We start from the raw sequence: 14,894 nt of genomic DNA, 5'->3' as shown, positions 1-14,894 counted from the left end.
CTGTTAATTTTTCTATGTTAAAAGGCTTCGATTCACCTATTATTACATTTGTCATCTTAAGAACAATAGTGCACGGGTTGAAATAAAACATTCTTATTTGTGGGAAAGAAAACCTTTTGCTTGGTTAATTTTACTTGGTTCACACAAGAACGGACACGTTCTTTGTATTCTACTCAATGTCACTACTTATATGTAGCTTTCAGCTTGAAAGGACATTAATTGATGTTTTCCAAAGGAACAACCAGTTACAAGGTGTCCACATTTGCTCTCTTAGTCTGATGAAATGGTTGCATAAAACAGGTTGCCAAACCAGAAATATCAAAAATGGGCATGAAGGTAGGGGTGTGTGTGCAGCGAGTATGGCACTAGGAAGCTGAGCTGGGTGAACAGGAGGAAGCTCACAGGCTTGCTGTGGCTGAGGGAGCCCGCTCTGGGATCCTGCAGTCCACAGTTGGCTATATCATGTTCAGTCCTGACATGGCACACGAGAAGGCCCAGACTGTTGTAAGGGCCAGAAATGACACTTTTTAAAGATTATAAACGGTCTCCTAATTACTCAATGGATTCTTCCTTTGTGTTCCCTGAAACTCCTCTTCCACTCAGAACAAGTTTCCTTATCTGGCCAGCCCTCTTCTTGTGTCATAAGACCCTCAACTATGGCACACGCTAGCCCATATCTTGGTTGGATACAGGTTAAATGAAAATATGCTTTCTGCTTCTCACACTTAGTTTTTGTGAGTGAAAGCTGATAGAAATGCGTAAGTAAATAGTTTTTAAGTGCAGGAGATCAAATTACCTCCTTCACAACTTGAAGTTCTTGACAGCTCTGGCAATACTATGCTTTTTTCAAATGTTAAAGTGGGGTGATCTTTACCTACTCTCACAGCAGATTGCCAAATTGTCAGCTTTCAGTGTATTATTTTTTTGGAAAAAATTAAGTGATTTGATTCATTTTGAGGGAAAATTTCTCAAGTTCAGAAAACTTAAAACCATGAAATTGTATAAATGCTTTTATTTCTGACTTGAGTTATATAGAATAAGGGACAGAACTTCGTTTAAGTGGGAGCTAATTTAGTTGCCTTTAGTTAAACAACAGTCTCTTACTGCAATGGTCCCCAACCCCAGGCCATGGATGGGTACCTATCAGAAACCAGGCTGCAGAGCAGGAGATGAGTGGCGGGCAAGCCAGCGACGCTTCATCTGTAGTTACAGCCACTGCCCATCACTCACATTACTGCCTGAGCTCCGCCTCCTGTCAGACCAGCCACAACATTACATTCTCATAGGAGCACAAACCCTATTGTGAACTGCACAGGTGAGGGATCTAGGTTGTGTTCTTCTTATGAGAATCTAATGCCTGATGATCTGCCACTATCTCCCATCACCCTCAGAAGGGACTGTTTAGTTGCACGAAAACAAGCTCAGGGCTCCCACTGATTCTACTTTATGAAGAGTTGTATAATTATTTAATTATATATTACAATGTAATAATAATAGAAATAAAGTGCACAATCAATGTAATGTGCTTGAATCATCCCAAAACCATCCTACCTGCCCCTGGGTCTGAGGAAAAATTGTCTTCCATGAAACCGGTCCCTGGTGCCAAAAAGGTCAGGGACCACTTTCTTACTGTGTATTCCCTTTTTGTCCAATGGCTGTTATATGTTAGTACCAAAAAAGCAGATTTTGTTACACTTGCATACAAATCTCCCAAAGCAATCTCTCAGGCTTATGTTCCCCTGTTATATTTTCTCATGATACATTTAACCTTCCCAACACTTGACACAAGTATAACTGAACAATTTATTTACATAATTATTTGTTTAATGTTTGTCTTTATAGATAGACAGTAAGCTCTCTCATGATAGGAGCATGTCTGTCTGATTCAATATAGACCAAGGATCACACAAATAGTAGGTGCTCATAAAATTTATTTAATAAAAAACAGACACTAGTAAATATTTTGTGCTTATTCCACTTCATGTTAATTAAGTATCTATATCATGTAAGTCCCACTGAAATTCTTTTTTATTTAAAAATTTTAACTTTTTTCAATTTTATTTATTTTGTATTGCTACATATTATATGTATATATTTTTAGGGTACATGTGATAACTTGATCCATTCAAAAATCAAATTAGGGTAACTAGGATACCCATCACCTTAAACATTTATCTTTTCTTTAAGCTAGGTACATTCAAATTATTTTCTTCTAGGTATTTTGGAATGTACAATTGATTAATGTTAACTGTAGTCACCCTACCAATTTATTGAACATTACATCTCATTTCTTTTATCTAAGTGTATATTTGTACCCATTAATCAACCTCTCTTCATCCCCCTCTGTCCCCTACTGTTCCCAACCTCTAACCAATATGTATCCGTTAAAATATTCAAACGTGTATAGAAGGGGAATGAATGAAAAGTAAAATTTATCTTTACTGCCTCCTACTGATCTGTAAAGATTTCCAAAGATAATGATTTTAACTGCTTCTTTTTTTAGCATTCTGACATTTACCATCCTATCTCTAAATCATATGTTGTATTCTTGATTTTCTTAAGATTTGAGATCATATCTGTTGATTTCCAAACAAAAGGTAAGTTTTATGTACTTATACTCTTGCCTTTCTTCTCATTTCCCTTCCAAGTTCTGATTTTTTTGTTGGTTATTTTTGGAGGTAGTGTGTTAGTTTTTATGTTGGCTCTCTTTATCACTTAATATTATCCTTAACCTATGTTTTTCAATCACCAGTTTTAGACTGCCTCTATTTTCGCCATACTAGGTGAGCTGAGAAAATCAGCTCACCTAACCTTTCTTTCTTTTCTTCTTTCCCCCTGCTGACTTTTGTCAGTGGAATCATTATATTTTACATTTTTTTAAGTTTAAAGCAACTTACATGTAAACAGAATTATAATAATTTACACTTACATATTGATATTTTTATATTTGTGTCACTTATAGTTTGGTTTGAAAGTATAAAAAAGTCTTTCACATATTGTCTATAGGTTGATTTAAAAACATAAAAATCTGAAATATATAAAAATTATAGTGATATAAATATTACTCTCTGTAAAACCATGTCGTATGATTAGGCACATGGAGAAAGCAGTATAATTTCATATCATTCCAAACACCAACTAAAAAGGATTTATATATATATGTTTACATAATATGCTGTCTTTATAATATTTATGTATATTACAACAACAATTGCTCAAAATGTCATATTTTACTTTCCTTTATATTTCACCATGAATTTATTTTACATCCATTTTCTCATGTACATTACCATCCTCAATATCCTTAACTCACCTCCAATTAATATAAAAAGATTTTTTTTTATAAAGTCCTCTAGTCTCCTTCTAATTTGTCCTCATTACTTTCTTGATGTACTGTTCATTCTGAGATTTCTTTCATTGTACCTCTGGGTCAGGTTACACTGTCTTTGTATTCCTTTTCTTCTTCTTGGTTATTTTTTCATATTGCTGGAGTATATCTTCAAAATATTTTCTTTAGAAAAGGGATGAGAAGTAAACTTTCTAAGTTCTTTCATGTCTGAAAATGCCTTTATTTTTTCGCTTAAATTTTGTCTACAACTGCACTTCATATAGAATTATATGTTTAACATTGCTTTATAGTCTTTTTGTATATCGTGTTGTGTGTTGTTCATAGGACATTTGTGTTAATCTGATGCTCATTTCTTTTTGGTTAATCACTTTTTTTCCCTCTCTGAACTTTTTTTTTTTTTTTTGAGATGGAATCTCACTCTGTCACCCCCAGGCTGGCATGCGGTGGCACGATCTCGGCTCACTGCAAGCTCCACCTCCCAGGTTCATGCCATTCTCCTGCGTCAGCCTCCCGAGAAACTGGGACTACAGGTGCCCGCCACCACGCCTGGCTAATTTTTTTGTATTTTTAGTAAAGACGGGGTTTCACCATGTTAGCCAGGATGGTCTTGATCTCCTGACCTCATGATCTGCCTGCCTCAGCCTCCCAAAGTGCTGGGATTACAGGTGTGAGCCACCACACCCGGCCCCCATCTTAAAGTTTTTACAATTTTTCTCTTCATGCTTGCTGTTCTGAAATTTTACAATGATGTATTTAGTGCATGTATTTTCCACTGAACATTTGGTGGGGTTTGTCAATAACTGAATTTATATTTTTTCCAGCTGATGGAAAATTTAAGCTATTTTCTTTTATTATTTCTTTGATTATTTCAACTCTTTTATTGTTTACATTGTCTCATTCTAAAACACCTCTACAGATAGGTATAGGATATTCTGGATCTGCGCTCTAGATCATTGCTTTTCAAATTTTAATGCATTAAAAAATAGAAACTCTTTTTATTTCTAAGAACTCATAGCAGCCTCTTTTTAAATTATAAATACAATATATTCTTGAATTTCTGAGGACACTAATTAGGATTTTTAATGTTTTATTTTATTCCTTGCATTATTACTGATTCTTCTGGGGTCAGTTTTTCTATTTATTCACTTTTGTCTTTCTTTTTCTTCCACTTGGTTCCCCTTAAACATCTGGTCTTGGCTGACTACTAATTTTTGTGCATAAAGGACTACATTCATCAATGTAGAGGGCTGGCATGGGTAATTTTTGAAGTTAAACAGACCATTTCACCCAAAAGGCCACTGCCCTGAATGGAAGGACTGCCAAGCCCTGTGTCAAAGGGTGAAACTTATTGATAAGTGGCTTTTTTATTTTATTTTATTTATTTTGAGATGGAGTCTCATTCTGTCGCCCAGGCTGGAGTGCAGTGGCACGATCTTGGCTCACTGCAAGCTCTGCCTTCCAGGTTCACACCATTCTCCTGCCTCAGCCTCCCAAGTAGCTGGGACTACAAGTGCCTGCCACCACACCTGGCTAATTTTTTTTTTGTATTTTTAGTAGAGACAGGGTTTCACCGTGTTAGCCAGGATGGTCTTGACCTCCTGACCTCGTGATCCACCCGCCTTGGCCTCCCAAAGTGCTGGGATTACAGGCATAAGCCACCACACCTGGCCAATAAGTGGCTTTTTATTTTTAGTATATGAACAGGCCTGGGGCACAACAAGTGTCAAATAAGTAAAATGCTTCATACATGAAGGAAGAAGACAAGCTACCTAAGTCCAGATTTCTGAAGATGATCTTCCAGTTACAAACCCTTATGGCTGCCCCTTAGCCACTTCTGTCTGTATGTGCTTGGAGACTCACCAGAGATCTTTTAAGGAAAATGATACCTAACTCCACTGTATCTTTTTTGGGTTGTAATTTACTCTACTAGAGCTTATTTAGCAATATAATCCAATCTGTCTCCTGTCTTCCAAGACTTCATCAAACTTTCTGGCCTGCTAATGTCACCGTCTTTCCCCTCCCTTTTTTTGGTTTTGTTTCAAGTCCTGCTAAGGATTTATTTATTCATTTTTATACGGATATTGTCATTTCGATGAGTATTTAGAAATGAAGAAGAGGCAACTGCAGGTCTGTCCACCATCTCAAACTAGGAAACTATATAGCTATCTTAGAATTGCTCTACATTGTTATCCGAACTTGGGTAAAACTCTTCTGGCTGCTCACAAATAGACCTAACTGTAAATAGGTAAATTCCCATATAATTTCCCCCAGACCTTGATAATTATTCTTCACGGATCAAGTAGGATTTAATAGTGTTAAGGGCTTTGGATAATTCTAAATTGTTCCCTGAGCCTCTTGGAAGTTTCATATGTGTATAGAAGAGTGTGATAACAAAACAAAGTAACTATAGAGATGTACATAAATGAAGAAGGCTAAAACAAAAACTAAAGTTAAAGCAGAATTTGAACCAACTTGGAATTTACTTTGGGGTGTTACATATTTTTATGCTAGTTGGGCTTGACCAACTCTATCTTGGATTTGCCAAGAAAATAATTGATGTGATCATGGAGCCAAGAATGATAACATGTGAAGATCTGTGGAGGATTGGCAGGACCCCAGATCACTGGGAAAAAGCCAAAGGAGTACCTATTTTTAAAAGGCAATAAAAAGTTGCTTGAGAATAAATGACCTTTTACATAGACAAAAAGCAGTGCATACTGATTAACTCAAATAAGCTTTAGACAGTCTTATAGAGTAATGGCAGTAATGAGTAGAGGAAAAATATATTCATATATTGCATCAACATAACATTAAATATCCAAAACTGAATAAAAGTTTTTAAATGAAAAAATATTTATTTATTATCACCATTTTATTAGGATTTTAATTCGTATCTTGTTAAGCATATAGATAATTTAAGACATCTGGATTTCGGCCACATTTCTTCATTTTTGTCCAAATTATATGTTGTCATTTAGATGCTTCTAATAACACAGAAATGTGATGTTAAATTGAAAATTTTGAGTCATTGTTCAGATGCCAATTTCTTTCTTGATAGGTATGCAGGATATACGTTAAAAATTTGCATATATGACTGAAACCTGGTGGTGGCTGTCTTACTCTAGAATTTAAAATTAAATTTAAAATAAATTCAATAGACTAAGTAATTGTTCTAAAATCAAATCAAATAAAATGGAACACGTGCTGATATAAGACGTTTTAATTAAGAAGGAAAAAAGTATGTCCATAAATTAGAAGTTGGGAAGAACTATTAGGTAATCAGAAGTCTCTCAGAGTCCCTAAGCATTATTATCCACTTACTCTATAATTTTTGATGGGATCTTTCACACCTCTGCTGATCTTTATAAATAAAGCTTTCACTTCTGGGATCTACTTTTGTTTTTTTTTTTTGAAACAGAGTCTTCCTCTGTTGCCCAGACTAGAGTGTAGTGGTGTAATCTTGACTCACCACAACCTCTGTCTCCCGGATTCAAGAGATTCTCCTGCCTCAGCCTCCTGAGTAGCTGGGATTACAGGTGTCTGCCACCATGCTGGGCTAATTTTTGGATTTTTAGTAGAGACGGGGTTTCACCATCTTGGCCAGGCTGGTCTCGAACTCCTGACCTCGTGATCCACCTACCTCGGCCTCCCAAAGTGCTGGGATTATAGGCATGAGCCACCATGCCTGGTCAGGATCCACTTCTTTTTCCATCCTTATCTTGAAAATTATCTACTCATCCTTCAAGTCTGAACCCTGTGAAGACTTCCTTGCCTCATATTTTGAGTTAATTTCTCTGTGTTCTTGTTTCTTTGGTATTTTATACACTCAGGTGCAACCCACATTTGTTGTACGCCTATTACTTACCAGGTACTGCACCAAGAAATGATAACTATATGGTAGGGGCACAACCTCACTGTGATGACCCTTATTTAACCAGTTGAGGAAGCCCAAGTCCCAAGAAAGTACATGAATTGCCCAAAGTTACACAACTAGCAAGTAACAAATACAGATACAGATTTACATTACATAATTATTTATAGTTCTTTCTCCATCACTGGTCTTTAAACCCTTCAAAGGGAGAAAAATATCTTATTCATCCCTTGATCCTAGTAGCTGCACAGTGCCTGGCACATGGTCAAAACATATTTGCTGAACAAATAAATTAATGAATAAACAATGTAGTGAACTTGCATTAAAGGCAAGCTGCACTCCAGTAAAGTGTAAATAATTTATTTTTCTCATTTCTTAAAAAGTTGGCATTCAGTAGATATTCATTAACATTCCCATCTCTATGCTTTACCAGATTTTGATTTTGGTAGAAGCATAATGAGTGGTGATGAAAATATGGACAATAAAAACAGTTAAAAGAACTAGGTATGCTTAAGGTAGAAGCACCATGCTGATGGTTTGGTTCAAGCCCCAAACAATGTTGAAAAATAATCAGTTCATTTTTTATTAGAGATGTGTTTATATTTAATGTGTATAAGGCACTTCATCAGTCATCATGGGAGTAGTAAAGTGTATACACACAGCCCCTTACTTCAAGTTCCTAACTTCTGTATAAGACAGCATATAAGAGATATGTGTTCATAATGACAAGATAAGTTACACTGTTTCATGACTCCAGTGCAACTGGAAACTGAGGAAAGTTTCTATAAAGTGTTTAGACATAAGATAAGCCTTAGACAGAGCCTATTAAGTAGTAGGTGCATAATGTTTGTTAAATGTTTAATGGCATTTTGAATGTTGAAGTTTAGGGAATGCTGTGGTTTGAAAGCATCCCCCAAATTTTATGTGCTGGAAATTTAATCCTCAAATTCATGTGTTGGCATTTGGAAGTGGGGCCTTTCAGAGATATTTAGGATTAGATAAGGTCATCAGGATGGGGACCCTATAATGAGACCAGTGACTTTATAAGAAGAAGAAGAGAGACCTGAGCTGGTACACTCTTGCTCTCACCAAATGATGCCTTCTTATATGTTACAGTTCAGCAAGAAGGCTGTCAGCAGATACCAGTGCTGTGATCTTGGACTTCCCAGCCTCCGGAATCATGGGAGAAATACACTTCTATTCTTTATAAATTACCTAGTCTCAGGTATTCTTGGATAGTAACAGAAAACAGACTAAAATAGTACATTGGTACTAAGAGGTAGGTCTCTGGCTAATAATGAATATATGAGCTTTAGAACTGGATAATGGATACAAACTGGAACAGGTTTGTTGAATGCTAGAAAATAAAGAAAACCTTTATTGCCATAAATGGAGAATTAAGGGCAATTCCGGTGGAGGGCTTAGAAGAAGACTAAGGAAAAGTCTGGAGCTTTTCAGAGATTACCTAAGTGGTCATGACCAGTATCTTAATAGAAATGTAAACAGTAAAGACCATTCTGATGATGTCTCAAATGGAACTGAGGCACAAGATACCAGAAAATGAAATAAAGACCACCTTTGTTGTAAAGTTGCAAAACATTGCTACATTGTGTGCATGCCCTAGAATTTTGTGGAATGCAGAATTTAAGAGCAATGAACTAGAATATCTGCTGGAAAAAATTTCTAAGTAGCAAAGCATTCAGGCTTCTGCATGGCTACTTCTAACTGCTTACAGTGAAATAAGAGAGCAAAGAGATGACTGAAAGATAGAATATATAATTAAAAGGGAAACAAAGTGGAAAGACTTGGAAAATTATCAGCCTGGCTGTGTGGCAGAGAATGAAAGGGCATTTTCAGGAGATGAAACCAAAGGTGTGCTCCAGTGACCATTTGCTAAGGAGATTAGATAGAAAGGATAATCAAGACAATGGGAGAAAAACCCTGAAGGCATTTCAGAGATCCTTGAGACTGCCCCTTCCATCACATGCCCAGCGCCCTAGGAAGGGAGAATGATTTTGGAGAACAGGCTGCTTCCCAGGGCCACATCAGGACTATGCTCCCCACACACATTTGGGCACAGTACTTTTAGCTGCCCCAGTTGTGGCTCAATGGCTCTAGGTGTGGCTCAACCTGCTGCTCCAGGAGACACAAGCCATAAGCCTTCATGGCATCCATGTGGTGCCAGTTCTGTAGGTTCACAGAAAGCAAGAGCTGTGGAGACATGGCAACTTTCACCTAGTTTTCAAAGGATGTATCAGATAGCCTGGAGGCCCAGGTAGAGCTTTGTCATAGGGGTGGAGCCACTGCTGAGAGCCCCTATTTAGGGCAATGTCAAACGAAATAAGAGGTTGAAGCTGCCACAGAAAGTCCCCACCAGGGCAAGGCCTATTCAAGCCATGGGAATAGGACCACCACTGAGACTCCAAAGCTGTAGAGCTACCAAAATGCAACACCAGCCTGAAAGAACTGAAGCATAGGCTAAGCCCAGCAAAGCTATACAGGCAAGGCTGCCTGAAGCTTTGTGGTCCCAATGCCAACAGCAGTGTGTCCAGGGGATAAAAGATTATTCTGGAGTCTTAAGATTTAATGTCTACACTATTGGGTTTTGGACTTGCTTGGGGACATATTTTTGCTAACTTCTTGCCTATTTCTCCCTTTTTGGAATGAGAAGGTCTGTCTTATGCCTGTCCCAACATTGTATTTTGGAAGTAGATGACTGGTTGATTTTATAGATTTACACCTGGAAGGAATTTGCCTCAGGATGAAGCATGCCTTGAATTTCATTCTTTTTTTTTGTTTTGAGACGGAGTCTTGCTCTGTTGCCCAGGCTGGAGTACAGTGGCGCTATCTCGGCTCACTGCAAGCTCCACCTCCCGGGTTCATGCCATTCTCCTGCCTCAGCCTCCCGAGTAGCTGGGACTACAGGCACCTGCTACCATGCCCGGCTAATTTTTTTGTATTTTTAGTAGAGAGGGGGTTTCACCATGTTAGCTAGGTTCGTCTTGATGTCTTGACCTCATGATCCACCCACCTTGGCCTCCCAAAGTGCTGGGATTACAGGCGTGAGCCACCGCATGAATTTTGGGGGCTAGGGTTAGAATGCTACCATTTGAATGTGTCCCCCTAATTTCATGTGTTGGAATCTTAATCATCAAATTCATATGTTGATGGCATTTGGAGGTGGGGCTTTTGGAAAGTAATTAGGATTAGATAAGGTCAACAGGATGGGGCCCTTATGAGAGAACTGGTGGCTTTATAAGAAAGGTAAGAGAAACCTGAACTTGCATGCTCTTGCACTCTTGCCAGGTGATGCCCTTCACCATGTTATGATGCAGTAAAAATGCCCTCACCAGATGTGACCCCTCAACCTTGGACTTCTCAAACTCCAGAATTATAAAAAATATTTTTTAATTGTTTTTGAAATAAATTAGCCAACCTCAGGTATTTTGTTATAATATTCCCACTACTACTTCCCAGCCTCTGGTATCCATCATTTTATCCTCTATCTGCATGAGTTCAATTGTTTTAATTTTTAGGCCCCCCTAAGTGAGAACATGCAAAGTTTGTCTTTCTATTCCTGGCTTATTTCATTTAACGTAATGTCCTCAAGTTTCATCCATGTTGTTGCAAATAACAGGATCTCATTCTTTTTTTATGTCTGAATAGTACTCTATTGTATACATATACCACATTTTCTTTATCCATTTGTCTGTTGATGGATGCTTAGGTTGCTTCTAAATCTTGGCTATTGTGAATAATAATGCAATAAACATGGGAGTGCAGATATCTCTTTAATATATCGATTTTCTTTCTTTGGGGTATATGACTAGCAGTGGCATTGCTGAATCACATGGTAGCTCTATTTTCAGTTTTTTGAGGAACCTCCAAACTGCTCTCTATAGTGGTTGTAAATTAGTACAACCACTAATGTACTTATTTACATTCCCATCAATGGCTTGCAAGGGCTCCCTTTTCATCCTCACCAGCATTTCTTATTCCCTGATAAAAGCCATTTTACTGGGGTGAGATGATACTTCATTGTGGTTTTGATTTGCATTGTCTGATTATCACTGATGTTTAGCACTTTTTCATATACTTGTTTGCCACTTGCATACCTTCTTTTAAGAAATATCTATTCAGATCCTTTGCTCAGTTTTTAATCAGATGAGTAGATTTTTTTCCTATTGTTTCAGCTACTTATATATTCTGATTATTAATCCCCTGTCAGATAGGTAGTTTACAAATATTTTCTCCTAATCTATGGGTTGTCTCTTCATTTTGTTGATTGTTTCTGTTGCTGTGCAGAAGCTATTTAACTTGATGTGGCCCTGTTTGTCAATTTTTGCTTTGGTTATTTGTGCTTGTAGGGTATTACCTGAGAGATCTCTGCCCAGACCAATGTCCTGGAGAGTTTTCTTAAAGTTTTCTTTTAGTAGTTTCATAGCTTCAGGTGTTAGACTTAAGTTTTTAATCCATTTGTTTTCATTTTTGTATGTAGTGAGAGATAGGGACCTAGTTTCATTCTTTTGCATGTGGTTATCCAGTTTTTTCCAGTACCATTTATTGAAGAAACTATCCTTTCCCCAATGTATGTTCTTGACACCTTTGTCAAAAATGAGTTCACTGTAGATGTATGGATTTGTTTCTGGGTTCTCTATCCTGTTCCATTGGTCTTTGTGTCTGTTTTTATGTCAGGACCATGCTGTTTCAGTTACTATAGCTCTGTAGTATACCTGAAGTCAAGTAATGTGATTTCTCCAGTTTTGTTCTGTTTGTTCAGGATAGTTTTGAGTATTCTGGATCTTTTGTGGTTCTGTATAAGTCTTAGGATTTTTTTTTTGTGTGTAGTTTTGTGAAGAATGTCATTGGTATTTTGATAGGGAATGCATTGAATCTGTAGATTGCTTTGGGTAGTATGGACATTTTAATGATATTGAGTCTTTCAATCCATGAACATGAAATATCTTTCCATTTTTTGTGTCCTCTTCAATTTCTTTCATCAATGTTTTATAGCTTCCATTGTAGATATCTTTAATTTCTTTGGTTAATTATCACGTATTCTATTTTATTCATCGCTATTGTAAATATAATTACTTTCTTGATTTCTTTTTCAGATTGTTCACTGTTGGCATATAGAAATATTACTGATTTTTGCATGTTGATTTTGTATCCTGAACCTTTACTGAATTCATTTATAATTTTTAATAGTTTTTTTGTGGTGGAGTCTTTAGGTTTTTCCAAATATAAGGTCATATCATCTGCAAACAAAGATAATTTGACTTATTCCTTTCCAATTTGGGTGCCCTTTATTTCGTTCTCTTGTCTAATTGCTCTAGCTAGGACTTCCAGTGCTATGTTGAATTAAAAGTGGTGAAAGTGGGCATCCCTCTCTTGTTCCATATTTTAGAGGAAAGACTTTCAGTTATTTCCCATCCAGTACAATACTAGTCATGTGTCTGTCATATATGGCTTTTATTGTGTTGAAGTATGTTCCTTCTATACTGTTTTTTGAGGTTTTTTAAATCATGAAGGGATGTTGAATTTTATCAAATGCATTTTCAGCTGCAATTGAAATGTTCATATGGTTTTTGTCCTTCATTCTATTGATACGATGTATCACATTGACGGATTTGCATATGTTGAACCATCCTTGCGTTCCTGGGATAAATCGCACTTGGCCATGATGAATGATCTTTCTAATATATTGCTGAATTTGGTTTGCTAGTATTTTGTTCAGGATGTTTGCATCAATATTTTTCAGAGATATTGGCCTGTAGTTTTCTTTTTTTGATGTGTCTTTTTCTGGTTTTAGTATCAGGGTAATGGTCCTGCAGAATGAGTTTGGAATTATTCCCTCCTCTATTTGTTGAAGTAGTTTGAGTGGGATTGGTATTAGTTCTTCAAATATTTGGTCAAATTCAGCATTGAAACCATCAGGTCCTGGGTTTTCTTTGCTGGGAGATTTTTTTCATTACTGCTTCAATCTCATTACGTGTTATTAGTCTGTTCAAGTTTTGGATTTCTTCATGTTTCAATCTTGGTAGGCTGTATGTGTCTAGCAATTGATCCATTTCTTCTAGGTTTTCTAATTTATTGGCACATAGTTACTCATAGTAGCCACTAATGATCCTTTGAATTTCTGTGATATCAGTTGTAATGTCTCTTTTTTTGTGTCTGATATTATTTATTTGGGTCTTCTCTCTTTTTTTCTTAGTCTGGCTAAAGGTTTGTCAACTTTGTTTATCTTTTCAAAAAAACCACCCTTTCATTTCCTTGATCTTTTGCATTTTTAAAATTTCAATTTCACTTATTTCTGCTCTGATCTTCATTCTTCTACTAATTTTGGGTTTGGTTGGCTCTTGCTTTTCTAGTTCTTTAAGATGTGTTGTTAGGTTATTTGAATTTTTTGTACTTTTTTGATATAGGCCATTGTAGCTAAAAACTTTCCTTTTAGTACTGCTTTTGCTGTATCCCATAAGTCTTGGTATGTTGTGTTTCCAGTATCATTTGTTTCTAGAAATTTTTCAATTTCCTTCTTAATTTCTTCATTGACCCATTGGTCATTCAAGAGCATATTGTTTAATTTTCATGTATTTGTATGGTTTCCAAAATTCCTCATGTTATCAATTTCTAGTTTTATTCCATTGTGGTCAGAGAAGATATTTGATACAATTTCAATTTTATCAAATTTTTTAGGACTTGTTTTGTGGCCTAACGTAGGGTCTATCCTTGAGAATGATCCATGTGCTGAGAAAAATATGTATGCGGCAGCCATTGGATAAAATGTTCTGTAAATATCTATTAGGTCCATTTGATCTATAGTTCAGACAAAGGCCAGCGTTTCTTTGTTGGCTTTCTGTCTGGATGATCTTTCCAATGCTGAAAGTGGGGTGTTGAAGTATACAGTTATTACTGCATCAGGCTCAGTCTTTCTCTTCTTCTCTAATAGTATTTACTTTTTATATCTGAGTGCTTCCGTGTTGGGTGCATATATATTTACAATCGTTACAGCCTCTTGCTGAATCGACACTTTTTCATTATGTAATGACCTTCTTCATCTGTTTTCATAGTTTTTGTCTGGAAATCTACTTTGTCTGTTATAAGTACAGCTACTCTTTCTCTTTTTGGTTTCCATTTGCATGTAATATTTTTCCATCCTATTATTTTCAGTCAATGTGTGTCTTTAGAGGTAAAGTGGTGTTTCTTGTAGGCAATAGATCATTGGGTCTTGTTTGTTTTTAATCCTTTCAGCCATTCCATCGTTTAATTGGTGAGTTTAATCCACCACTTACATTCAATGTTATTATTGGTAACTTAGGACTTACTCCTGCCATTTTGTTATTTGTTTTCTGGTTGTTTTGTAGTCTTCTCTTCCTTCTTTCCGTCCTTCCTGTCTTCCTTTTAGTGAAGATGATTTTTTTTTTCTGGTGGCATGTTTTAGTTTCTTGCTTTTTATTTTTTGTGTATCTCTTGTATTTTTTTAATTTGAGGTGAACAGGAGGCTTGCAAATAATATCTTATAGCCCATTATTTTAAACTGATGATAACAATGATTGCATAAACAAACAAATAAACAAAGAGAAAACTAATAAAACCTTTACACTTTAACTTTGTCCCCCTGCTTTTTAACTTTTTGTTTTTTTCTACTTATATCTTATTGTACTATGTCTTGAA

Source organism: Pan paniscus, chromosome 1 (assembly GCF_029289425.2).
Source record: "Pan paniscus chromosome 1, NHGRI_mPanPan1-v2.0_pri, whole genome shotgun sequence".
NCBI lineage: Eukaryota > Metazoa > Chordata > Mammalia > Primates > Hominidae > Pan > Pan paniscus.
This window is presented reverse-complemented; position numbering follows the sequence as displayed.